Source organism: Scyliorhinus canicula, chromosome 7 (assembly GCF_902713615.1).
Source record: "Scyliorhinus canicula chromosome 7, sScyCan1.1, whole genome shotgun sequence".
Taxonomy (NCBI): Eukaryota; Metazoa; Chordata; class Chondrichthyes; order Carcharhiniformes; family Scyliorhinidae; genus Scyliorhinus; species Scyliorhinus canicula.
In genome coordinates, this window is record NC_052152.1 from 112531780 (window position 1) to 112555644 (window position 23865).

The following is a 23865-nucleotide window of genomic DNA, read 5'->3' on the forward strand; positions in this document are numbered from 1 at the left end:
TTTGAACTGCTACTGCTTTTTACATGTAATTCCAACCTAATTTATTATTTTAAAAATAATTTTCTTCAAAGGTATTTAACTGCACCGTGGACCCGATCACAAACCAAAATGTCTTCTGTAGACACAACATTTTTAAAATTCTTAAATTAACCGTTGCTAGATAAAGGTAATCTCCAAAATACTGCAATTAAGTAAGACAAGAATAGTCTGCAGTCGGCAAACAAGAAAGTCAGACCGTAAAATCTTCTATAGCATAGTCAAAACATGGACATTTAAAATTACAGAAGTAAGAATTGAAACAACCAGAAGAAAGGCTTGTAATTTCTACTTCATCGTGCAGCTTTTGTGTTGTCACAATCAGTGTTGTCAGAGGAATAGTCCCATTGCAGTTGATAGTGGGGGGATGAGGCCATTTACGATAGCGTGGGATAGGTTTAGGTACTTGGGGATTCAGGTAGTGAGGGAATGGACGGGGCTCCATAAGTGGAACTTAACAAAGCTGGTGGAGGAGGCCTGGGAGGATCTTATGAGATGGGACTCTGCACTTAACGTTGGTGGGGAGGGTCCAAGTGGTGAAAATTAATATTCTGCTGAGGTTCTTGTTTATCTTTCATGCTCTCCCGATCTTTATACCAAAGGCTTTTTTTTCAGAAAGTGGACACAATCATCTCTGACTTTGTATGGGCGGGGAATGTATCGAGGGTGGGAAGGACCCTGCTTCAGAGGCAGCAGGGGGTGTTGGCGTTGCCAAACTTGCTTCATTATTATTGGGCGGCGAATGTGGACAAGGTGTGGCGGTGGTGGGAAGGAGATGTGCAGGTTAGGTGGATTGGCCATGCTAAATTGCCCTTAGTGTCCAAAATTGCCCTTAGTGTTGGGTGGGGTTGCTGGGTTATGGGGATAGGGTGGAGGTGTGTGCTTGGGTAGGGTGCTCTTTCAAAGAGCTGGTGGAGACTCGATGGGCTGAATGGTCTCCTTCTGCACTGTAAATGCTATGATAATCTATGAGAAGGGGTCGAGTGGGTTAGGATGGAGGAGGGATCTTGTAAGGGGTCTAGTTTGAGGGCTATGGTGACGGCAGAATTGCCAATGGCTCCGAGTAGGTATTAAGGGAGCCCAGTGGTGCAGTCCACGGTGAAGATATGGAATCAGCTGAGGAGGCATCTTAGGGTGGAAGGGATGTCGGTGCTAACGCCGCTGTGCGAGAATCATGGGTTTGAGCTGGGGGGATGGATAGTGTATACAGGAGGTGGAGGGAAGTGGGCTAGTCCAGGTGAGGGATTTGTATTTGGAGGAAGGGTTCGCCGGTCTGGAGGAGCTAAAGGAGAGGGTAGAGCTGCCGAGCGGTAGTGAGTTCAGATATGTACAGGCTAGAGACTTTGCACGAAATGTCTGGGAGGGGTTTCCTAGATTGCCGGGATATACCGTGCTGGAGAAGTGCTGCTTCCACCTGTGGAAGGGGAGGAAAGAATTGGGGATATGTATAAGTGGCTGGGGGAGCAGGGAGACGAGCATGTGGTGAAGATCCAGGAGAAATAGGAAGCGGAGTTGGGAATGGAGATCAATTGGGGTGTATGGAGTGAGGCACTGCAAAGGGTAAACGGGAGCTCCTCTTGTGCAAGGATGAGCCTGATACAGTTTAAAGTGGTGCACAGGGTGCATATGACTCGGGCAAAAATGAGTGTGTTCTTTCAGGGGGTAGCAGATGAGTGTGAGAGGTGTGGGCGGGGGCCAGCAAATCATGCGTACGTGTTTTGGGGTTCTGAAAAATTGGGAAGTTTCTGGGCGGGAGTATTTGTGGTTTGTGGAGGAGGGAGTGGACCCGGACCCTTTGGTGGTGACATTTGGGGTTTCAGAGAAACCGGAGCTCATGGAGATGAGGAAGGCCGATGTCTTGGCCTTCGCCTTTCTGATTGCATGGCGACAAATTTTGCTGGAGTGGCAGTCGGCATCGCCACCAGGGGTAGCAGCATGATTGGGTAACCTGTACGACTTCCTGCGGTTAGAGAAGATAAAGTATGAGTTAAGGGGCTCAGCAGGGGAGTTTGAGAAAAGGTGGGAGATGTTTGTGACTGTGTTTGAGGAGCTGTTCGTCGCAGGGGGGTGGGGTGGGGGGTGAAAAAGGAGAAAAATCTGTACAAGCTATTTAGTTGATTGTTGGGAAGAATGTTTCCCGGGGTGTTTATTTGCTGTAACCTACTTTGATACAAGTTTGAATAAAATGAGTTTTAAAAAAACAAGATAGTGGGAGGATTAGAAAAGGGAGAATGTTAGCAGAAAAATTGAAGGACATAGGGAGAGCTAATGAATAATTAAAATATTCTTTATTTGGAATAATTAAACTCTGAACAAGATTTATATCTTCAAATGAAAGGTGTTGAACTTTGCACTTGAGCCACTGATGCCCAGTGGTTATTGCTGACATATCAATTTGAGTTACATGGAGCATTGCTACGAAAGGGCACACTCAGTAGCCGGTTTATGAAGAATATTTTTCCTAAAATTAGAAATAAAGAGGAAAGCATTGCCTTGCAAACACAGCACTCGTCAAAATAGTTTAGAAAGTGACATTTGACCCAGTGTAGAATATGAGCTGAACACTGCATACTGAATCAGCCAGTTGTTTGGCTTCTCTGCCCTACATTGCTATGGAATAGTGTAATGCTATAGCATTCTGAACAGGGGACTTGGTTATACCTCCCTTTCATTGGTGATTGGCATGGAGCTGCTGCCAAATTGATGCCTTGTGCCAAAGTTTATACACATGCTTAACAGATGGTTGATGAATTCAGATAGATCGAAAAGATGACTGCCAAAGATAGTCTGAGCTGAAAAACACCTAGAATACGAATAGTCTTCTCCTTTGTTTTTATGAATTAGCAGTATTATTTCCATTTAGCATGTTTAAAGTTACTGAAAATGCAGGTTTTGATATAGAGACCCCTTTATCTGTGAAAACCCGGTTTGGCTTTTGAAAATGTTTGTTATGCATGTGTGTATTTTGTTTGTGCTAAATCTTACGGCTTTGTTGCAAAGGGCTGCAGATTGACTTTAACAATGCAGAGATTGTTGCAAGACCCCACCACCCTTCTGTTCTTTAGATATGTGCACTGTGAGGTATGATGCTGTACTAGCATTATTTTAGTTAACATTGAGTTAATGAATTTTAACTGAGCAGTGGTTTAAGGCATGTTGACTTTGGTGTAACTAAACTGGAGAGAATGGGAGAGTCACCCAGGGTTCCATCTTCTGTTTCTGTTCAGTCCTTCCTGCTGGTTTGCATGTAATAGATGCAGGAGCCAACCGGGTTATGATATGGTCGCCCCTCCAATTTCTTAAATTCACTTCAAATGTGAAAGTCAAATGGAAGGCTTACCGTGTCTGAAAACTCCACTTCAGCATAAATGCCTGCCCTGCAGAAGAGGGGAAAGACAGATCAGGAGGGGAATGTCTGGGAGGTTGTAGAATGCAAAGTTTTCAAATATCATAAAGGTTATTGCTATTTGAAGCTGGTGATAATGGGGTCTCTGCAAAAATCATTTAATCCATTTTACTGTGTTCTGATATGTCAAAATTTACATCAGTTCAACAGTGATGTGCTGAGAGCTATTTAAGGTGAACCTATGACTGCCTGTTAAATCTAAGTGACTAACATGATTGGCTTCTCACTTGCTTTTCTTCTCCCCCACCCCCTTCTCATTTCTACAAATGTTATTTTACTTTTAGTTCACTCATAGGCATAAAGTCCAACATGGACAACAAGCGTTAAAACATTGTAACATCAGAACTGATGCATGAATGTGAATTTATGATAGATTTTTCTCATTTTGCTTCTGTAGGATATTTGGGATGATATATTTCAAATGACCATTCTTTTATTTTGGTAGGAACTTTTTTCCTTTGGTTAGCCTTTTCCAATCTTCGAATTGTTCGAGCTAAATCTTAACGTGTCTAGATATTTGCCATTGTTCTAGGCATTTGAAAATGCTGCTTGAAGTAGCGTTGAGGTTGACTTTTAATTTACAACTCCTAAAGAAGATCTTTGGTGTTACTAGTAGCTGATGAGGAAATGAAGATTGTGTTTCTCTTCTTGTTAGTTCCTGATAGGTGTCTAAACTTTAGAAATCTGTGACTTTGCAACTAATAAAAGCGAGTGGAACCTTTGTGTAACACTTTCCTAACAGTTAAAAAGTAATGGAATGCTGAAATGAGAGATTTTAGGAGATTAAATTATTAATGAAATATTGGAACCTGATGAGACTCTGTAATTCTGGCATGAAGCTAGAAAATGTAAAGTTTTGCAACTATCTAGACACAAGAAATTGAGTTTTATATTTTTAGTTCTTGTGGCTCAAACCTGAAAGATGATGAATCCAATTTGATATATTGCAGGACATTTTTGCATCGATAGTGACTTGTCAATATACTGCGTGCAAATGTTCTATTTGCCTCGAGCAGTTTTCTGATACTTAATATTTACGAGCATTCATGAGCAAAATAAAGTTCTTTCCCTATAACTCTTCAAGTGTCCATAATTCATTTTCTCCACTTCTTCAACAGTGTCTCCTTATTTGATGAACTTCACTTTATCTTGCCTCTGTATTTCTTTAATGCTGGTGTCACTGTTTTTTTTTTGCATGCATTTGCTCCAGTCACATTATTTCCCTCTGCATGTGTTTCTAATAAGAAGTCTTACAACACCAGGTTAAAGTCCAACAGGTTTGTTTCAAATCACTAGCCTTCGGAGCACTGCTCCTTCCTCAAGTTCACCCCAGTCTTACAGGTGTTGTAAGACTTCTTACTGTGTTCGCCCCAGTCCAACGCCGGCATCTCCACAACATGTTTCTATGTTCACACTTTATTTTTCTTTCCTTATCACTGTCTCGTTTCTCTTGTTTCCCTATGTTCCCCAGGATTTGGCTGGCTTCACCCACAAGGTAGCATGGTGGTTAGCATAAATGCTTCACAGCTCCAGGGTCCCAGGTTCGATTCCCGGCTGGGTCACTGTCTGTGTGGAGTCTGCACTTCCTCCCCGTGTGTGCGTGGGTTTCCTCCGGGTGCTCCGGTTTCCTCCCACAGTCCAAAGATGTGCGGGTTAGGTAGATTGGCCATGCTAAATTGCTCGTAGTGTCCTTAAAAGTAAGGTTAAGGGGGGGTTGTTGGGTTGCGGGTATAGGGTGGATACGTGGGTTTGAGTAGGGTGATCATTGCTCGGCACAACATCGAGGGCCGAAGGGCCTGTTCTGTGCTGTACTGTTCTATGTTCTATGCGTGCTGTTTCTGACTATCTAGACGGGACTAACGCTTTGGATCAGGAGCACTGTAGAGGACTTGGATGGATTTTGGTGGCAAATTGTTGGTCTGCGCATTTAACTAAGCTGGAAACGTTACTTTGTGGGAAGGGTTTGGCCAGTTTGTGGGAAGGGTTTGGTCAACAAGGAGGAAATTAAGGACTGTGCTGAGGGGGGTGAGGCAGAAAGGTTTTAGAAGATCCCAAGGCCACAACCAGATACTTTATTGCAGTGTTAATGTAAGCATGCTTGTGACACTAATCTAATAATTTATTATTAGATACACAGATAATCCTGGGAAAGTTGGAAATAATTAAATTGGTATGAGTTTAAGCCAAGAAGGATTTTATGTACAATACAAAATGGAAGGACATGAGCCAAATCAGGCCACCAAGGAGAAGAGAATTGGATGGACGTGTGAGTTTGGATAACCACAGCAGAGTTTTGGATGGTCTGAAATTTCCAGAGCATTGCACAAGGCATAGAAATAATCCAACCATGGGGTGACACAGATCGGCTGAGGCTGACGATTGCAAATTGTAAGTGAGGAATTGGGTCTGGAAACTTATTTTGGATCAGCAGGTGCTGAAGTTGCAAACCGTATTTAGTCTCGAATCGTAATTGGTCTGTTACAGTAGCTTGGGATCTTGAATCTGGTGGCAAGGGAGTGGAGAGAAGGCTGAGGTTGGTTGCTTTGAGGCAGTCTATACAAGATTAGTCGATCGACACAGCCAATGCTGTGTTGTCCAAAGCTTTTGCATGCTTGTATTTTGAGAGAGTCAGTTTTAACCTATTGGAAGCTGAGGTGAGAATTTATCAGATCCACTCAAGATTGCTTGTGTATTTTAATGTATGTGGAACAACAAAAAGGACATTTGACCCATCAAACTTCCAACAGCTTGTAATTTCAGTACTGTTGGGAACACTTCACAATTTGGTCTGAAAGGAGTTGGGTGTGCAAGTTAAAACTTCAAAGAGGGAACTGAACTGATGTGTTCCTGATCTCAAAGATAATCACATGAAAATTGAGATCAAGTCGTCTTTTGCTTGACATGGCTATTTTATTCAATACAATATTTATCAATTATGTTCCTTAATATCAATCGTTTATTGGTCCCTAGGGTATTTCATATTGTTGGTTTGATTCTGGAGGCCTACCCTTTCAAATGAGTTACCTTTTAGTCCAATAATTAAATTTGCTCTGGAGGAGTTGGGATTTTGCAGCTCTTTGATACGTTCTCTGAGAAGTTACAGGAGCTGTAGTTTTTATCTTGTTTCTACAGAAGTACATTATCCTGGGTGCTAATTTTAAGTTCATGTGTAAGTGCTGATAGATTGTGAGATGCCATGAATAAAGAATCCTGTACAATGTAAACCATTAAGTAAAACATCAGACTGGGATGAGAGTTCTTTTTTCCTCTTTTCCCCCTGCCCCTCCACCAGCATCATTGATATTTATGCTAGCATAGCAAAGGAATCTTTTGGACAGTTTAACGATGAATTTGGAAATGTTGACCAGAGTCGGTCAGTCCTGGACCACACTCCAAAGTGCTCGTTGCTGATGGCTCAGTGGCTCTTAGCTTCCTTATGTAGTTGTATACCAACACTTTATAAGTGCTACAAAGCTTGGGAGTAGGAGCTGGAAAGGTATTTGCAAGTTGAGGCAATATGGTGAATCCACAGGTGATGTGGGGCAATATCAGCCACTTGCATTTCGAAGCACTTGGCAAGATATCTCCCAAGCTTTAGAGAAGTATAACACTTGTCAGGCAAACAAAATCACCCTGAACCAAAAATGATGACACTTGGGAGTGAATAAAAACTTGTTCAGAGAAAGGGGTTGGGAGTGAGAGATTGTAAATAGGAGAGAAAAGGCTTTCCGGAAGTAATTTAGAGTGCTTGAGATGGCACTCTAGTGTGTTGAAGTAAGTTGGGAAGAGACTAGAGGTTGTCTTGATTTGAGGCAGTCTGCATAGATGGGGTGGGGTTCTGAAGGGATTTGAACACACGGGTGAGAAATTACAACTGGAGGACTGGGAGTAATTTTGGGTCAGGAAGCACAGATAGGTAAGTGGGATTTTGTGTAGGTTGCAAAGCAGACCAGAGTTTTAGAGGAACTTGCATTTGGCTGGGGTGGGGAGTGAATGGGGGTGCTGGTCAGGAAGGTATGGAATAGTAAAGTCTAAGTTGGCATTAACTGAGTGGATTGCTTGTACATCGTGTACTTGTGTACTCTTTGGCCATGTCTGTTGTATTTCAGGAACAAGAACCCAGATAGATACCTTGAACCAAGGAGTGCTGTGGCCACATGAACTGCTGTTACCACTTCACCCAAATTCAGCATTAAACTGGCATTGAACTTGGTCTCTGGGACTGTTTAATGTTATTTTAAATACAATTCTGCCTTCTGAAGGTGAATAATGCTCCAGTATTGTCTCTGTAGGATTTCCACTGTTACTGAGTTCAGTTCCTAAATTAGTTTGATTACAACAGTTTGTTGGTTAGCTTGTGCCTGAAATAGCCAATTGTTTAGGAAATGCGGTGTCCGTATCAGTGTTGACACTGAGTTGCAGAGACATATCCTTGCCGATTCAGGGTAAAGCTTGCTTCAGGTGTTGAATAATCACTTGTATGCCCTCAGCACTGAGCCCCTTCATTTTTCTCTCTTCGTTTTCTGAAGTTGCTGTTCCATGCGTCCACCTAGGACTCCCAAGTAGCCATTTTTCATGTTTGAGCCTGCTCGCTGCACTCTGAGCACAGTGCACATTCTGAAGTTTCTCTGTGTGTTTTGTGCTTGCTATCTGAACTTTACTCGGGACGGAGCATTTACAGAAATTATAATGCATTGCTTTGCCAATGTCCCAAGCTTGACAATAAATAGGCTGCTAAATACAAAGTTTATTTAAGAGTGGGCTATTGATGGTCAAATGTAAACATAAACATAAGGCCTATTCTGTCGTGTGCTGTCATGTATAGCAACTACTCAAGGTTTGTTTTTGTACTGCAACCCAGAAACCATGTTCTGAGGCCAGTGACTATTACTACAGGACAGGAAAAACCAAGAGCACTTGGTGAAATGACTGATTATCTAATTTCTCAAGCTGCCTTTTGTTTTACATGATTGTGCTCAGTCAGCTGCAAGTTATGTCATATTGGTAAATTCCATGCTCTCAACAGTTGCGAATAGAGTTCAATGAGACACAAAGTAGATAGCTGCTTCCCGTTGGCTTCCAGTGGTAATGTAAAGGTACCAATTAATATTTTTTGTTGATTTAACTGAAATATCCTCCATTATAGCAACACTTTTATCTTGCTGCCTGTATAAGTGAAACTTATGAACTCTAGCTGTTGCTCTTATTTGATCTGCCTATTATTGAAGGCCTAAAAGTGTTGTCAATACTTGGTAATCTTGTGTCTACACCTGATTCAGAAGTTTTTTTTGTTTTTAATTTAAGCGTACACAATTCTTTTTCCAATTAAAGGGAAATTTAGCGTGGCCAATTCACCTACCCTGCACATCTTTTTGGGTTGTGGGGGGTGACACCCATGCAGTCACGGGAGAATGTGCAAACTCCACTCGGACAGTGACCCGGGGCCAGGATCGAACCTGGATCCTCGGTGCAGTGAGGCAGCATGGCTAAGATTCAGAAGGTGATATTGGCATTAAAGTTTGTTTATAAGTGAGATTTTCTGTACTGTTAAAATGGAGATCAATGACATGACTTTCTGTTCACCTGGATCACCTTGTTTTCATAGGTGGTGGAGAGATTTTTTTTCAGATGGCAACCTTAGCTTGTGAGCTGTGACATCCTGTCCCCTTGCTGACGCTTTCCTGTCAATGATGTACATAAACCAACAAGAAGCTAGATCATAATGTTCTGTTTGTAAGATTGGACTTCATCCTGTATTACATATATGAAATGTTTAGGTCACTGGTGATTTTATATAGTCTTGATGGTAATACAGGTTATACAGTCTTGATGGAATAGGAGGTAAACAATGGGAAACTTGTCTTTCTACCCATTTGAAGCCCATTGCATTAATTTCAAGCAGCGTAGACATTTACATTTTACTACAGATCTCAAGTGTTGTAATTTTGTAGCACCTCATGTTGCAGCGATTTTGCTGTTGTGTGATAATGTATACATGATTCCTTGTCATTTTTCAGATCATTTTGTCTTGAGTCACACTCACGCTGAAGGTATATTGTGGTCTCTTTATTCTTCCTGCCAAATTGTACCACCTCATAATTATCTATATTGAAGTTCAGCTGCTAATTACACACCTATTCTGTAAGTTTATTGATGTCAACTTGCATTAACTACACCACCTATTTGGTGTTTTATGCAAATTTTGGAACAGTGCTTCTGATTGGAGTTCAAATTGTTTATGCAAATTGTGAGCAACCATGGTCTTCGCATTAGACCTTGTAGAACGCTGCTTTTTACAATTTTCCAGTCCTTTAACCGCCTCACTGTTCTCCATTTTGTAGGCAGCTTGCTATTAATTTATTTTACGCGTTCCCTGATTTAACTGCTCTGTAGTCATGAGTGTTATGCCATGCTTTATCAAAGGCCTTTTTGGAAATAAAAAAATATTGCACTATCTGCATTAGACCGTATCTACCTTTTTAGAGCAAAGAATGCAAAAAAAGCTGAATTTTGGTTGAAGCATTGCACTTCCTTCTCGTGCAGTGTTGTGGTTCAGAAGTTAGTTGAGTAGATGTATTGGTTTCAGAAGTTGATTGAGTTGAGTTATTGGCATAGCTGTGCTTCCTTAGCAGTACTGAGGATCAAGATTTCTCAGTTCACATTAATTTGTCCCATCCTGAAGTATTTGAGTAGAGGACCTGACAGTAAAGAAAGAGAGTTGGATGATCAGCTATGATCAAAAAGCAGGCTTGAAGGGCCGAATGGCCTCTTGCCCCCTATTTTCTATGTATTCAGCGTTTTTCGGACTTTTTTGGAGCTGGTGTTTTTCAGATGGTGCAAGTGCAATGGCCTATAGCATGTTTGTGTACGTTAAAATTGGCTTGTGACCACTTCTAGGTATTTTAGAAATCTCATCTGCGGCTTTATTTTTGTTTGATGTAGGTAAGCATACATATTTAAGTGAAACATGTCACTGATTTCCTGCCAGGCTTTTGGTGCAGAGTAATTTGTTTAAACTCTGGTTGCTAAGTTTGGCTCTGTGGTGTCTAAATAAATAGATCATCTGAATCTTCTTTTTTTTAACCTGAAAGGAGGGTCACAAAATCTTGGGAAATAAAGGATGAACAAAATATTTCTTCCTTGGGTTAAAATAAAGTGGATAAACCGCTAAGTGGCAAAAGTGTTTTGGAAAATGCAAGTGAAATAGATTAATGCACACAACGGTCTTCACAAAATATAGTGCCAAAAAGGAGTACCTCATTAGCTGCAACTTCAGAGCCACTTTTCCACACCCACTCCACCAGGAAGTTGGTAAGTAATTAGATGTATGCTTGATGCTGCCCATCAATATAGAGAAATGATTAAATGCCTGTGCAAGGCAATGTGCTAGGAACCTATGAGGGAAACTTATTGGGTATAACCCAGGCATCTTGAGTTAAAAATTTGATTAGCCCACAGCCCATAATTCACTCAGTTATGCATAGATATGAGCTGAAGATGTTTAGCTATGGCCACAGTTCTACCTAAAATAGGCCCCTTTTTCAGGAATTTTCCTTTTTTGTTAAAGTTTTCGAGGACAACTTGAAAACGTTGGACTTATTTTGAGTAGAACTTTACGGGTGCTAATCTGTCTTATTTGTGACCATTATTCATGTGTATCGTGTATATTGGTGTTGCAGCTAAGCCAACTTCTGTTCTCAACTATGCCTAAAATACATACTTTCTGCACATGGATGGCTAGATGATGATTAGGAAAGAGTTTATTTTCTTTTCCTTACCAGTATCACTACTCCATCCAAGTATTAACTCCGCACAGTCTGTGGATAGAACCTGTGTGGCCTGCATTGTGGAGGAGTTTAACATGTGACTAAAAGACTGGCAAACATTTATAAAGCACCTTTCCAGAATGTCTCAAAGCATTTCATTTTGAAGTACTGTCACTGTTGTAATGTGAAAAATGTGGCAGCCAATTGATACAAAACAAGCCTTCACAAATGGCAATGCAATAAATGAACAGTTCATTTGTGCTCCCTATTGGTTGAGGGTTAAGTGTTGGCCAGGTCACTGAACAAACCTCTCTGCTCTTCTTTGAATTGTGCCTATATTTTGTATACTTAAAATATTGGTCAGCGAGACGAGAAAGCAAATGATGCACTGTACACTGCCATATCTCCTTCTAGTTTGCTAGACAGAATTTACTATGTTAATTAGTTTCATGCTTCCTGTTTTTTTATTCTAACCTCCCTCCCCACCAAATAAAACAAAGCTACTTGAGCTCATTATTGCAGAAGTTGGAAACAGCTGCTTTAATCTCAACATTGCATTAAATTTGTGCACAAAATACATGTGTAAAAGTAATGTGGTCGTCTTATGCTGTGATTTGTGCTCAACCCTCTGTACCCATGAATAACAGGAGACCACATGATTGCTGTAAAATGAGTAAGGTTCAAAAAAATGAAATGCTTTTCTATACATATTGTCACGGTCTTTTGAAAGGCACTTTAATTGCCATCCTTATTTCTAAGTAGGCCTGTGCACCTATTCAGCAGGTAATAGGTCAGCTGTTTGATCATCTGATTTTGTGACCTCTATTGACTAAGAAGATGAATGTAATAGTTTTGCTCAAACTGTAATCTATATAAAATGAGAACTCATTTTAAATAAAGTGTAAAAGAAAGTAGATATTTAACATTTCAGACTTGAGTTGGCACTGGGTCCGAGCTGAATTTATTGGCTCTTCAGTAAATAAGGCACAAAATTATTTGTAGTAGGATATTCTTGTTGTATAGACTTGAAATTATTTCAGCAACCTCTGTCAACTCTGTACCTTTTGTAAGCTTTTTGCAAATTTGTAGTTTAAACTTGTTTAGCTTGCACCCTTCAATGTAGCGCGAGTCATATTGCATATTTATCAGAGATAGTGGTAAGGAGATTGATGCTCACGGATATTCATGTGATGTACTTCCTAGTGAGTCTCAAGTAATTCATCATAACTTGCTATTTTATCTCTTCTGCATTGGCTTAGCTTCATAACATTTGCTCTTTGATTCAAGCCCATCTCCACGATTCGAGCACATTTTCCAGGCTGAGACTTCATTGCAGTACCTTGGGAGTGTTACATTGACTGAGATGCCATCTTTTGGAATGCACATCAAAGCAAAGCCTTGCCTGCATGTAATGTAAAAGATTCCATGGGAACTATTATAAGAAGAGAATGGATTTCTCTGGTCAGTGCTCATTCCTCAGACACCAACAAAATACATTAACCGATCATTTATCTCACTGCTGTTTGTGGATCCTTGCTGTGCACAAACTGAGCTACTACTTTCGCCTCCCAAGACGAGTAGTTTATTGACAGATATTCAGAGGATGTAATTAAGATGCACCTTCCGCATTTTATCTGTCTCTCTCTCTCTCTCATCTTTGTCTTTCAAAGTTCATTGGACACCTAGTACGACATACGGTCCTGCCAAATAGCTTCTACTTCTAATTCAACTTGAGATAGTCGCTCAGGAGTGCAGTTAAGCATGAGAGATGTTTCAGTAATTGGGGTGTAATGGAAGCTTGTTTTTCCAGTTTTATTCACTTAGGCTGGTTACAAATGCTGTCTTGATGCAACCACTGCTAGGTGTTGAGAGGGAAAATTGAGTTTGCTTTGTAGGGAAAAGTATGAGTTTTCTTGGGCAGAACTTTAAAACCCTATCCACTAAACACTTAAGGGACAGCACGGTATTATAATGGTTAGCACAATTGCTTCACAGCTCCAGGGTCCCAGGTTCGATTCCCGGCTGGGTCACTGTCTGTGCGGAGTCTGCACGTTCTCCCTGTGTGTGCGTGGGTTTCCTCCGGGTGCTCTGGTTTCATCCCACAGTCCAAAGATGTGCAGGTTAGGTGGACTGGCCATGCTAAATTGTCCTTGGTGTTGGTTGAGTGGGTTACTGGGTTATGGTGATAGGGTGGTGTGGGCATAGAACATAGAACAGTACAGCACAGAACAGGCCCTTCGGCCCTCGATGTTGTGCCGAGCAATGATCACCCTACCCAACAATCCCCCCATTAACCTTACACTACGGGCAATTTAGCATGGCCAATCCACCTAACCCGCACATCTTTGGATAGGGTAGGGTGCTCTTTCCAAGAGCCGGTGCAGACTCGATGGGCCGAATGGCCTCCTGCACTGTAAATTCTGTGTAAACAGAAATCAAGACTTGAGTCTTCACATCCCTAATTGGGAATTATGTCCTTTTTTATTAAGTTGATGAAAAAGCAGAGAGTAATGGTGAATTCAAAATAGAAATGCTGAAAATACTCATGTGGTCAGGTAGAATCTGTGGAAAGAGAAACGGGTAGAAAATACTTGAAAGGTCATCTACCTGAAATGCTGTTTTAGATTTCCAAAGTCCTAAGTATTTTATTTTTTGTGTTGGAGTTCTGGTGAACAAGTTACTTTTCATCCTGGAGGGAAGTGTACAGTGGTGTTCCTTCCCTGTGGGTTAGTATTGGGACCACTGCTCTTTTTGATATATGTTAATGACCCAGCCTTGAGTATACAGGGCACAATTTCAAAGCTCAGAAGGAATGTAGTTAATTATTGAGGCAGTTAACACCAGACTCGGGAAGACCGAGACAGCCTGAGCTGACACTTGGCAACTAAATTTAATATTTAGAAGTGTAAAGATATTTTGATAGGAAGCATGAGTAAAAGTAATATAAACTAAATGGTACTATAAAGTGTAGGAAAATAAATCTTTGAAGACAGCAGAACCAGTTGAGGAGGCTATTAAAGTATGTGGAATGCTTACTGTAAGGAGGCAGTTCAAAGAAGGTTCATTAGGTAAGTCATTTTCAAACTCTGGGTCACGAGTGGGTGTTGGGAAAGACCATTGGTCGCAACATTTCTGATCACTGGATGAAGTCCCAAACACTGCGTCTGGCTGTAAAAATGCCAGCCGTGACCGGCTTTCAGAATGCCGGTCATTCCCCGCATACGTGCCCCCTCATCAGTGTGCAGGCCCGGTGCTCAGCGAGGCAGACCACCTCCACCTGTCATCAGCGCACTGACCCAGGAGCAAATTCTTTAAAAAAACATCGATGGAGTCTTCTCTCCAGAAGCGGCGGCATACCCTGTGCACTTGCGTCGGGTGCCCTGGGTGTGAGAGAGATTCCTCCATTTTGTAGCTGCTAGCAGTGCAGGCGTGAGCTCCAGGGCCTCTGGTGAGCAACCCATTAACCCGGTTGTTAAAAATAGGCTCCGGTCAAAAACATTTGAAAAGCATTGCACTGGGTTAATTCGTGGAATGCAGGTTGTGCCCAGAAGCTTTGAAGTTTAGAAGAATGAGAGGTTATCTTATTTAAACATATTCTGAGGGGACTTGACAGGGTAGATGCTGATACATGTTTTCCTTTTGGCTGGTGATGCATATTTTCCTTGTGGGGAATCTAGAATTAGTTTGGGGGGGGGGGGGGGGGTCCATTTCAGAATACTGGATTTCCCATTTTAAGATGGCCATGAGGAGAAATTTCTTCTGCTTCATTAATCTTTAGAATTCTCTACCTCTAGACACTTGTCATTGAATATATCCATAAGACATAGGAGCAGAATTAGGCCATCGGCCCATTGAGTCTGCTCCGCCATTCAATCATGGCTGATATTTTTCTCACCCCCATTCTCCTGCCTTTTCCCCATAACCCCTGATCCCCTTATTAATCAAGAACCCATCTTTCTCTGTCTGAAAGACACTCGATAATTTGGTCTCCACAGCCTTCTGCGACAAAGAGCTCCATAGATTCACCACCCTCTGGCTGAATATATTCCTCCTCATCTCTGTTTTAAAGGATCGTCCCTTTAGTCTGAGATTGTGTCCTCTGCTTCTAGTTTTTCCTACAAGTGGAAACATCCTCTCCACGTCCACTCTATCCAGGCCTCGCAGTATGCTGTAAGTTTGAATAAGATCCCCTCCCCTCATCCTTCTAAACTCCAACGAGTACAGACCCTGAGTCCTCAACCGTTCCTCATACGACAAGCTCTTCATTCCAGAGATCATTCTTGTGAACCTTCTCTGGACCCTTTCAAAGGCAGAGTTAAGACCGATTCTTGATCCAAAAGGGAGTCAAGGGTTGAGAGGATGGGCAGGGAAGTGGACTTGTGAAGGTTGGAACGGCCTACTCTTGTTGTCCTTCGCTAGAGTACAGAAGGAAAGAGGTCATGCTGAGATTTATAAAATGCTGCTTCGGCCACCGTTTGTGTGTTTCATGGTGGTAATTTTTGGATGACCATTTTTGGACGGATGTCCAGGCCTTGGATTGTGAAAGAGATTTACAGCAATGGTACCAACATTGTGGGAGTACAGTTTGTAGAGAAGCTGGTGCATGAACTAAAACTGTTGATTAGCCTTGTCTCCAAGTCTAAGCTTTTTGCTTATTGCCCATCTTTGTCAGTGCATACAAAAGAACAGGCAAAGTAGTATAATCAGCAAAACGAGCTGAATTAGTTTTAATAATATCCATTGGGTTATTCATTAAGCTCAAGGGACCTAAAAAGGCAAACACACTTGACCTGAGCAAGTGTTGTAAAAGTGAATATCCATGACATGATGTTTTTGTGCTGAGAAAGATGTATACTGAGGTCAGAAATTTTTGTATGTACCATAAATGGCCAGCTTCTGAACATGGATTGGGTGTTGTCTTCAGTCTGCCTCATCTCTTATGTACCCACATCATCAATTTGTATTTATATAGCACATTTAACATAATAAAAACATTCCAATGTGTTTCATGGCAGCAGTATACGATTAGCTTTAAGAAGAATTCTGAAGCGCAGAGCAAGGTTGAGGGAGGAAATTCCACAGCTTGGGGTTGAGGCAGCTGAAGGCATGGCCACCAATGATAGAGCAATTAAAATCAGACATGCTCAAGGCACTAGAATTGGATGAGCATGGATATCTTGGAACGTTGTGGTGCTTGAAACTAGAGATGGGGGGGGGGGGGGGGGGGGGGGGAGGGAATGAGATCATGGAGGGATTTGTAAACCAGATGAGAAATTTAAAATAAACATGTCACATAACCAGTAGGTCAGTGAGCACAAGAATGATGGGTGAACAGATTTTGGTGCAAGGACACTGGCAACATAGGTTTGAATGACTTCAAGTTTATGGAGGGCCAACTGGGTGAGTTAGAACGGTCAAGTCTACAAGTAACAAAGGCAGAGATGCAGGTTTCCGTGCAGATGAGCTAATTCCTCAGTTATGTTTGATTTTCTTGTAAGCTGATTGGAAGGCTTAGTAGTTAACCATCAATTTTATATGGTATTTCAACAAATGTGTTCAGCAACTTTATCTAATGTATCACAGCATCCATCTTTCTCTGACTGGTTAAGAGTCAATTTAGAGCTTCCAGTGGTGGTTTGCTTGCCTATGCTGAAAGTGATGTTTGGGCAATCTGTCTTTTCTAACTAAGTGGCACTTTTATATATACACAGTGAAGCTGGATTTGGGAAACACATTGTAGCATATCAGCCTTCCTATCTGAAACTGAATGTTGTTACTTGTTTGAGATTTCCGTGCCAAATTGCCTTGGATTTCAGCATGTCGTATCGTCCATTGGCTCTGCTGAAAAGAAAAAGCATCCAAAGTGACGAGGATTAGTAGGAAGCCAGAGGAATGGGAAGCCTTTAAAAGTGGCTTGCTGTTTGCACTGTCAGCACCTGATGCCCAGTGGTCCCATAACAGCAGTCACAAATTATTTCATTTCAAAACAAAGGATTTCTGAATAGTGATTCCCTTTATGTCTCTGCTATCAGGAGCCATGTCATTTCCAAAGATAAATCTATCTAGATATTCTTATGAACATTTGTGCACAGATTGTGGCAAAATAGCAACAACTTTCAGTTATAAAGTGTCATTCATGGAGCAAATTGTCCCGAGATGCTTCATGAGCATTATGAATCAAAATTTGACAAGAAATCTAAATTGGGGGGGGGTTGAAGAACAGGGCAGGTGACCAAAGGAGCATCTTGAAGGAGGAAAACTAGGCTGAGGGGTTTAGGGAGCAAATGCCAGAGTTTAACAGCCGTGGTAACTGAAGGCACTGCCACCAGTGATGGACAAATTAAAATCAAGTGCACACCAAAGACCAGCGTTGGAGGACCATAGATACCTGAAAGGTTTGTAGAACTGGAGGAGTTCACAGATGTGAACGGATAAGGCCATGGTCGGATTTGAAAACTAGTATTAGCATTTTAAAATTGAGACATTGCCAGACCAAGATCAACAATCATGGGACAGTGGGAGTTGGGTATGAGACCTTTGGAGAAGCATACATTCTCCTGAGTGGCGGTTGGGAGGCTAGGCAAGTCAGTGTTAGTAGAGTTGAGTTTGCGGCCAAGTAAGTTCCAGGTGACAACCATCTCCAACAAGTGAGAGTCTAACCACCCTCTCTTGATGTCCAATGGAATTTCCACCATCTAGGAGTGTGATGGGATACTCTCCACTTGCCTGGAGGAGTGCAGCTCCAACAGCACTTGATCCATCCAGGAGAAAGCAGCCTACTTGGCTAGTACTCCATCCACCAGCTCAAAAATTGATTTTCCTCACCAATAATGTAACACCTACAAGATGCAATGCAACAACTTGTGAAGGCGTCTTTGGCAACACCTTCCAAACTTGTAATCTCGGCCATCTAGAAGTACAAGTGCAGAGGCACATAAAACACCAGCAAGTTTGGGCCAAGTTTCAGAATGTCTTGTTTTTTAATCATCACTGGGTCAAAATCCTGGAACTCGCAACCTAACCACCTCAAAGGTGTTCCTAAGTCACAGGCACTGCAGCAGTACAAGGGGTTACTCACTACCATCTTCTCGAGGGCAATTAGTGATGGACAATAAATTCTGATTGTGCCACGAATAGCCATGTTCCATGAACAAAAAAAAAAGTAACAGGCTTGGATGAGGGTTTCGGCAGCAGCTGAATTGAGGCAGAGTTGGACAGTTACAGAGATGGAATTAAACATCCTTGGTGATGGAGTGGATATGAGGCTGACAGCTAATCTTTGGGTCCAACACAGTACCCAAGTTGTGAAAGGTCTGGTGTGAACATACAAGAGGTTGTGCTTATGGTCTTGTGACGTTGTGCTTCCTGGTGGAAGTATTATTCCGTGGTTACTTGAATCCATTATGGTTTATTTTCTGGTGGGAATGTAGGCATATAGGAGAATCAGCTACTTGCACAATTTTTGATCTCTGGATTAACAGCTGTTGAAAGATGCTGTAGAAGTTGGTGCCAGTTTAGGTTGACAATACCGAAACATGGGAAGGCACTTGTGTTCTGTCAGAAACATGAGCATCCGAGACTGGAATGAATGCATGGGTGACAGTACACCAGTGAGGCTATTAAATTTAATTGGATGCAGTATTTCAATGTCCTTTGTGCTTCAAAGTAGATTTGGAACTTAATTAAAAGTCAATAGTTCTGAATTTTGGATTGTTTTCATATAAAAATGCACTTGACCTTTCATTATCTATGTTAGACTTTTGGAATAATTTCCTGCAAAATCGACTTTAACCAATTGCTAAATACAATTCTCCACAATAAATATAATCTTACAAATTGCTGCTGTTTTTAGTAAGAAGTTCTGATTTGGTAGAAGAGGTAATCTGTAGTGCAACAGCATGTTGGTGGTTGCTGTTGATTGATTTTACTGCATTACTCTATCATTCATTTAGTGTGGTGAACCTACTAAATGTGTTACTCAGGCTTCAAAAGCATTGTGTGCATTTCACAACTTGAAACCAAGAAATATATATTGAATGTATGCACTGTACTGACATTAACTGAAGAAATAGTCCAGAGATAGTTTAGATAGTGAGGAATGGGGATCAAGCTAATACAACATGTTCTAACAGACTTTGGGTATTCTGTTCAAGGTGGTAAGTATTGCCTGAATATGGCTTTCACTCCTTGATTATCTGTCAAAAGTCTAGAGGTTTTCAGGACAGCAAAAAGGTATTTTTCACTTACTGCATGTCCAAAGCCCTATCAGCCAGATCTAGCAAGGACGAAATGTAAAGTAGATTTTACCTCTGTGCCATCAAATTATGCTGACCTAGGATGATTTTTCGTGTGTTTTTGTTGGGACCCTGAACTTTCTGCTCCAGTGCTTTTCACACTAGAGCACCAGATTTGCTAGGCCAAAGAAGAAATTAACTCCAAACACTCAGCTTAATTATGGGTTTTGAAATTGGTGACAGAACACTGATCCAACTGCTGGTATCAATGTAGCCGCAATGGTAAAATATCCAACTTCTGCTGACCTGTTTTCCACCCTGATGTGGAATTTGTGGACGTTGTGATGCCAGTGACCCTGTGCATGCCTTGAATTGTGATGAAAATTTGAGCAAAGTTGAACAATGTTGCTAATGCCAGTTATGTTGACATTAATTTTGCAAAGTTAACTGATGATACTGTTCGAAGATCCTGAGTTATCTTCACGCTTGTGATAACTATGTTGCCGTTGGCTGTTTGGGTAACATGAGCATGGCATCAGTAATCTTTTCAGTAGGTTTGCATTATTTTACAAAAGGCAGAAGGAAGTTAGAACTGCAACATACTTTCAAAAATAGGCTACTTTGAACAAAATGACCATTTATAAAAACAATGGATTGAATGTGAATTCAGAGTGGTTGCAACTTTCAAGTACATTGTTTTAAGGAAATACGTCACATTTTAATAACCCAGAAGCTTGCGCCACTGGGTTCTGAAAAGTGCAAGCTGAATGTTGGGGATAGGGTTGTGCATCCAGGGTTTTGGTGCATGCCTTGCAGTGTTAATGTGAGTCTACTTGTGATACTAGTACAGATTATGATTTTAATATTTTTCCTTCCTCGGTGACTGTCCCCATACAATCAAATCTGTTGTAATCACCTCTCTTCACCCCCCCCCCCCTCAAACGGCCTCCCCTTGAACCCCCTGCCCTTGCTATCTACCTTATCTCCAATCTCTTTCCTCGTGTTCCCTAATGTGTTATTCACTCCAAAATCAGTCCATCTTTCTCACCACTTGAATGTATGAATACTTCCAGTCAGCTCTTCCACAGCACTGAAATGGTACTTATCAATGTCACAAATGGCATCCTACCTGTCTGTGTTCATGGTAACCTATCATCCCGATCAGTCTACAACCTTTGACACAGTTGACTACACCAACCTCTTCACTGTCATCTAGCTGGGTGGGACTGCTTGTCTGCTATTTTTAATCTATCCATTCGTGGCCAAAGAATAGTCTACAATAGCTTCTCCTCCTGCTCCCAAATGATCACCCAATGAAATTCCCAAGGGTCTATCCTTGGCCCCTTGTATTTCTCACTTCCATTGTGCCCCATGGTGACATCATCCACATAACTCTCATTCCATGTACACATTGAGAACATCCAGAACTAGCTCACCACCACTTCTTTCAATTCTTCTACTGCCTCTGAGCTGCCAGGCTGAAATCTAGTCCTAGATGTCACCAACTTATTATTGGAAGACACAGCTATTGTATTTGCCTCATGCCACAAATACTATTCCCAAGTTATCAACTCCATGCTCTTCCTTGTTACTGACTAAGGGCGAACCAGACTATTTGCACCCTTGGTGTTCTACTTGATTCTGACTTTGAACCACATAGATGCTCCATCACCACGAATATCTAGTTCTGCCTCTGTAACATCACCCGTAGTTCATCTGCTGCAAACACCCTCATTCGTAATATTATCTCTATTCCATGCCACGTGGGATGACCTATCTTCTACATTCCATAAACTTGAATGTCTCAAAGTCTGCTGCCCATATCCTAACTTGCACCAAATCCTGTTCACCCATCACCTCTGTGCTTGCTAACTTAAGTTGGCTTCTGATCCAGAAAAGCCCTTGTTCATTTAAAATTCTCATTCTTCAAGGGCCTTATTCCGCCTTGCTCTTGCAATCCTCTTGGGATCTCTGTCAACCTTTAATTCTGTCCACTTGTGAATAACCCAATTTGATTTGTTTCAACATTGACTGCTGTGGCCTCAGCTGTCTGGACTGAAATTCTCCCCCTACACACCTTCGCTATTGCTTTAAAACCTATCTTCTACCTGTCTTAATTGCTCATATGGCTCAATATCAAACTTTGATAATGCTCCTGCAAAGCACCATGGGATATTTTGCGATAGAGGCACCGTATAAATGCAAGTTGTTGACCAACAAATGACTTACCATTGGGACTAGTGGAAAATAGGGCTAGCTTCAAGTTATCATGCCAGGCGTGAAAGGTTATTGTTGAATCAGTTCCCTATGGTAGGCTTGGGAATCATCTGTGTGTCAGACGGGTCCCTTGAAATCCAGGTGCTATTCATCACTAACTTGACTCCTGAGATTTGGGAAAAGCATGTTGCTGTGGTGTGAAAACATGTACTCCATCACTGCTAAATATAAACTCCAATTGTGAAATTCTCAGCTTGGTTTGAAAGCGCTGAGAAAGATAGACCAAGCATTTAAAAAGCGCGTTTCATGTAATTCGGGAATTCCAAACTGTTAACGTGGCCAGTGAATTATTTTGTCGTGCAGTTATTGTTCTAGGCAAACTCTAGCTAGTTTATGCACAGCAAGGGCCACAGCCATCAGTGAGGTGATAAATGAATAGCGAACCTGTTTTGGTATTTGTTGAGGGATGGATATTGGCTAGAAATTGAAAGGATTCTCCTGCAGATCTTCAAATTCTTGGGATCCTTTAGGTTCATCTGGATAGGCATTTGTAAATGTCTCTTTCAAAAGATGACACTTCCTTGGTATTGCATTGAGCTTAAATCTCATCCTCAAATGTGGACTGTGGATTGAGCCTAGGACCTTCTCACCAAGAGGTAAGATTGTACCACTTGAGCTAAGATGAAATTAAAAATTGAAATGAAAATCGCTTATTGTCACAAGTAGGCTTCAATGAAGTTACTGTGAAAAGCCCCTAGTCGCCACATTCCGTTGCCTGTTTGGGGAGGCTGGTACGGGAATTGAACCGTGCTTTTGGTCTGCTTTAAAAGCCAGCGATTTAGCCCTGTATGCTAACCAGCCTGTGCTGCCATTTGGTTTGGGTGCGAGTTGAGGAGTCAAAGACCTGGCTGATTGGAGAGAACAAAATAACACGTACATTGAGCAGGAAAGAAGTATGTTTTCTGATCCTCTTTTATGCAGAGAACTATTTCGATAGTTTGACTTATACATTTTGTATTGAGGTAATTTGTATTTATTGACAGGAAAAGTGAACAGAATTTGCGCTTTTCCACAACAACTTTTAGTTATATCGCGCCTGTTAATAGTGGGGGTTGGTTAGCCAAGTTAGCTGGATGGCTGGTTTGTGATGGCAGAGTGATGCCAACAGCATGCGTTCCAGCTGAGGTTATTCACGAAGGCCCCACCTTCTCAAACTTTCCCCTCGTCTGAGGTATGGCGACCCTCCGATTAAATCACCACCAGTCAGCTCTCAAAGGGGCGAGCAGCCGAGGGTCCTCTGGAACTGAGGTGACACTTACATTTTTAAAAATAACAAGTCCCATGGTGCTTCACATAAGGATTATCAAACAAAATTTAACAGCCAACCCTATAAACTGATATTGTGGGAGATGACTGAAAGCTTGGTCAAAGACGTAGGTTTTGAAGGGAGTCTTAAAGAAGGAAAGAGCTAGAGCGACAGAGCTTTGTTGAGGAAATTCCAGAACGTTGGAGCGTGGCAACTGAAGGCACAGCCATCCAGTGCTGGAGTGAATCTGATATTAAAATTTAATCTTGCAGAAGAGTTAAAGATGGATTTATGTATAGAGCAGGGGGCAAGGATCAAGGTCAGATTTGTTGAGCCATGTATAAAATTCCAAAAAAAGCAAAATTCATAACTGATGTTGCTCCAAGCAGTAGTAATACTGCTATGGTCTTTTTGTGCACTATACCAAATTAAGTCACATTGCACAAGCATAATGGGGTAAAATGTCTTTAATTTGTGCACCAATTTTGTAAAATGTTGATCTGAAAATTTTTATTTGTTCGTTCATGGGATGTGGGTGTTGCTGGCTGAGCCAGCATTTATTACCTATCCCTAACTGTCATTGAGAAGGTGATGGTGAACCACCTTTTTGAGCTTCTGCAGTACTATTAAGATATTAAGAAGGGAGAATTAGGAAGGAAATCCATGATGTTGCATAGATTGTCTGTCTTTGAAAAGCAACAGTAAATGATAACATTTTCAGAGAGTTAGAGGGTTTAATACTTTTGAACTTTAATGCTCATTAAAACAGAAATGTTGAAAGCACTTTTTAAATCGATGGTTCATTGGAAATTTTGAGATTCTATATTTTTTTTGGAAAAGAATTTTGACCCGAGACGCAGAACCATTGGAGGGATTGTATCACCTTCCTGATTAAAATGC

At 41.4% G+C, this 23865-nt stretch overlaps 1 protein-coding gene across 1 annotated transcript in view; it reads left to right on the forward strand.

Annotated features, from left to right (window-relative positions):
* Window positions 1-23865, forward strand: part of LOC119969285 (TSC22 domain family protein 1-like) — a 229973-nt gene that overhangs the window by 3454 nt on the left and 202654 nt on the right. The gene's annotated exons all lie outside the window — the stretch shown is intronic.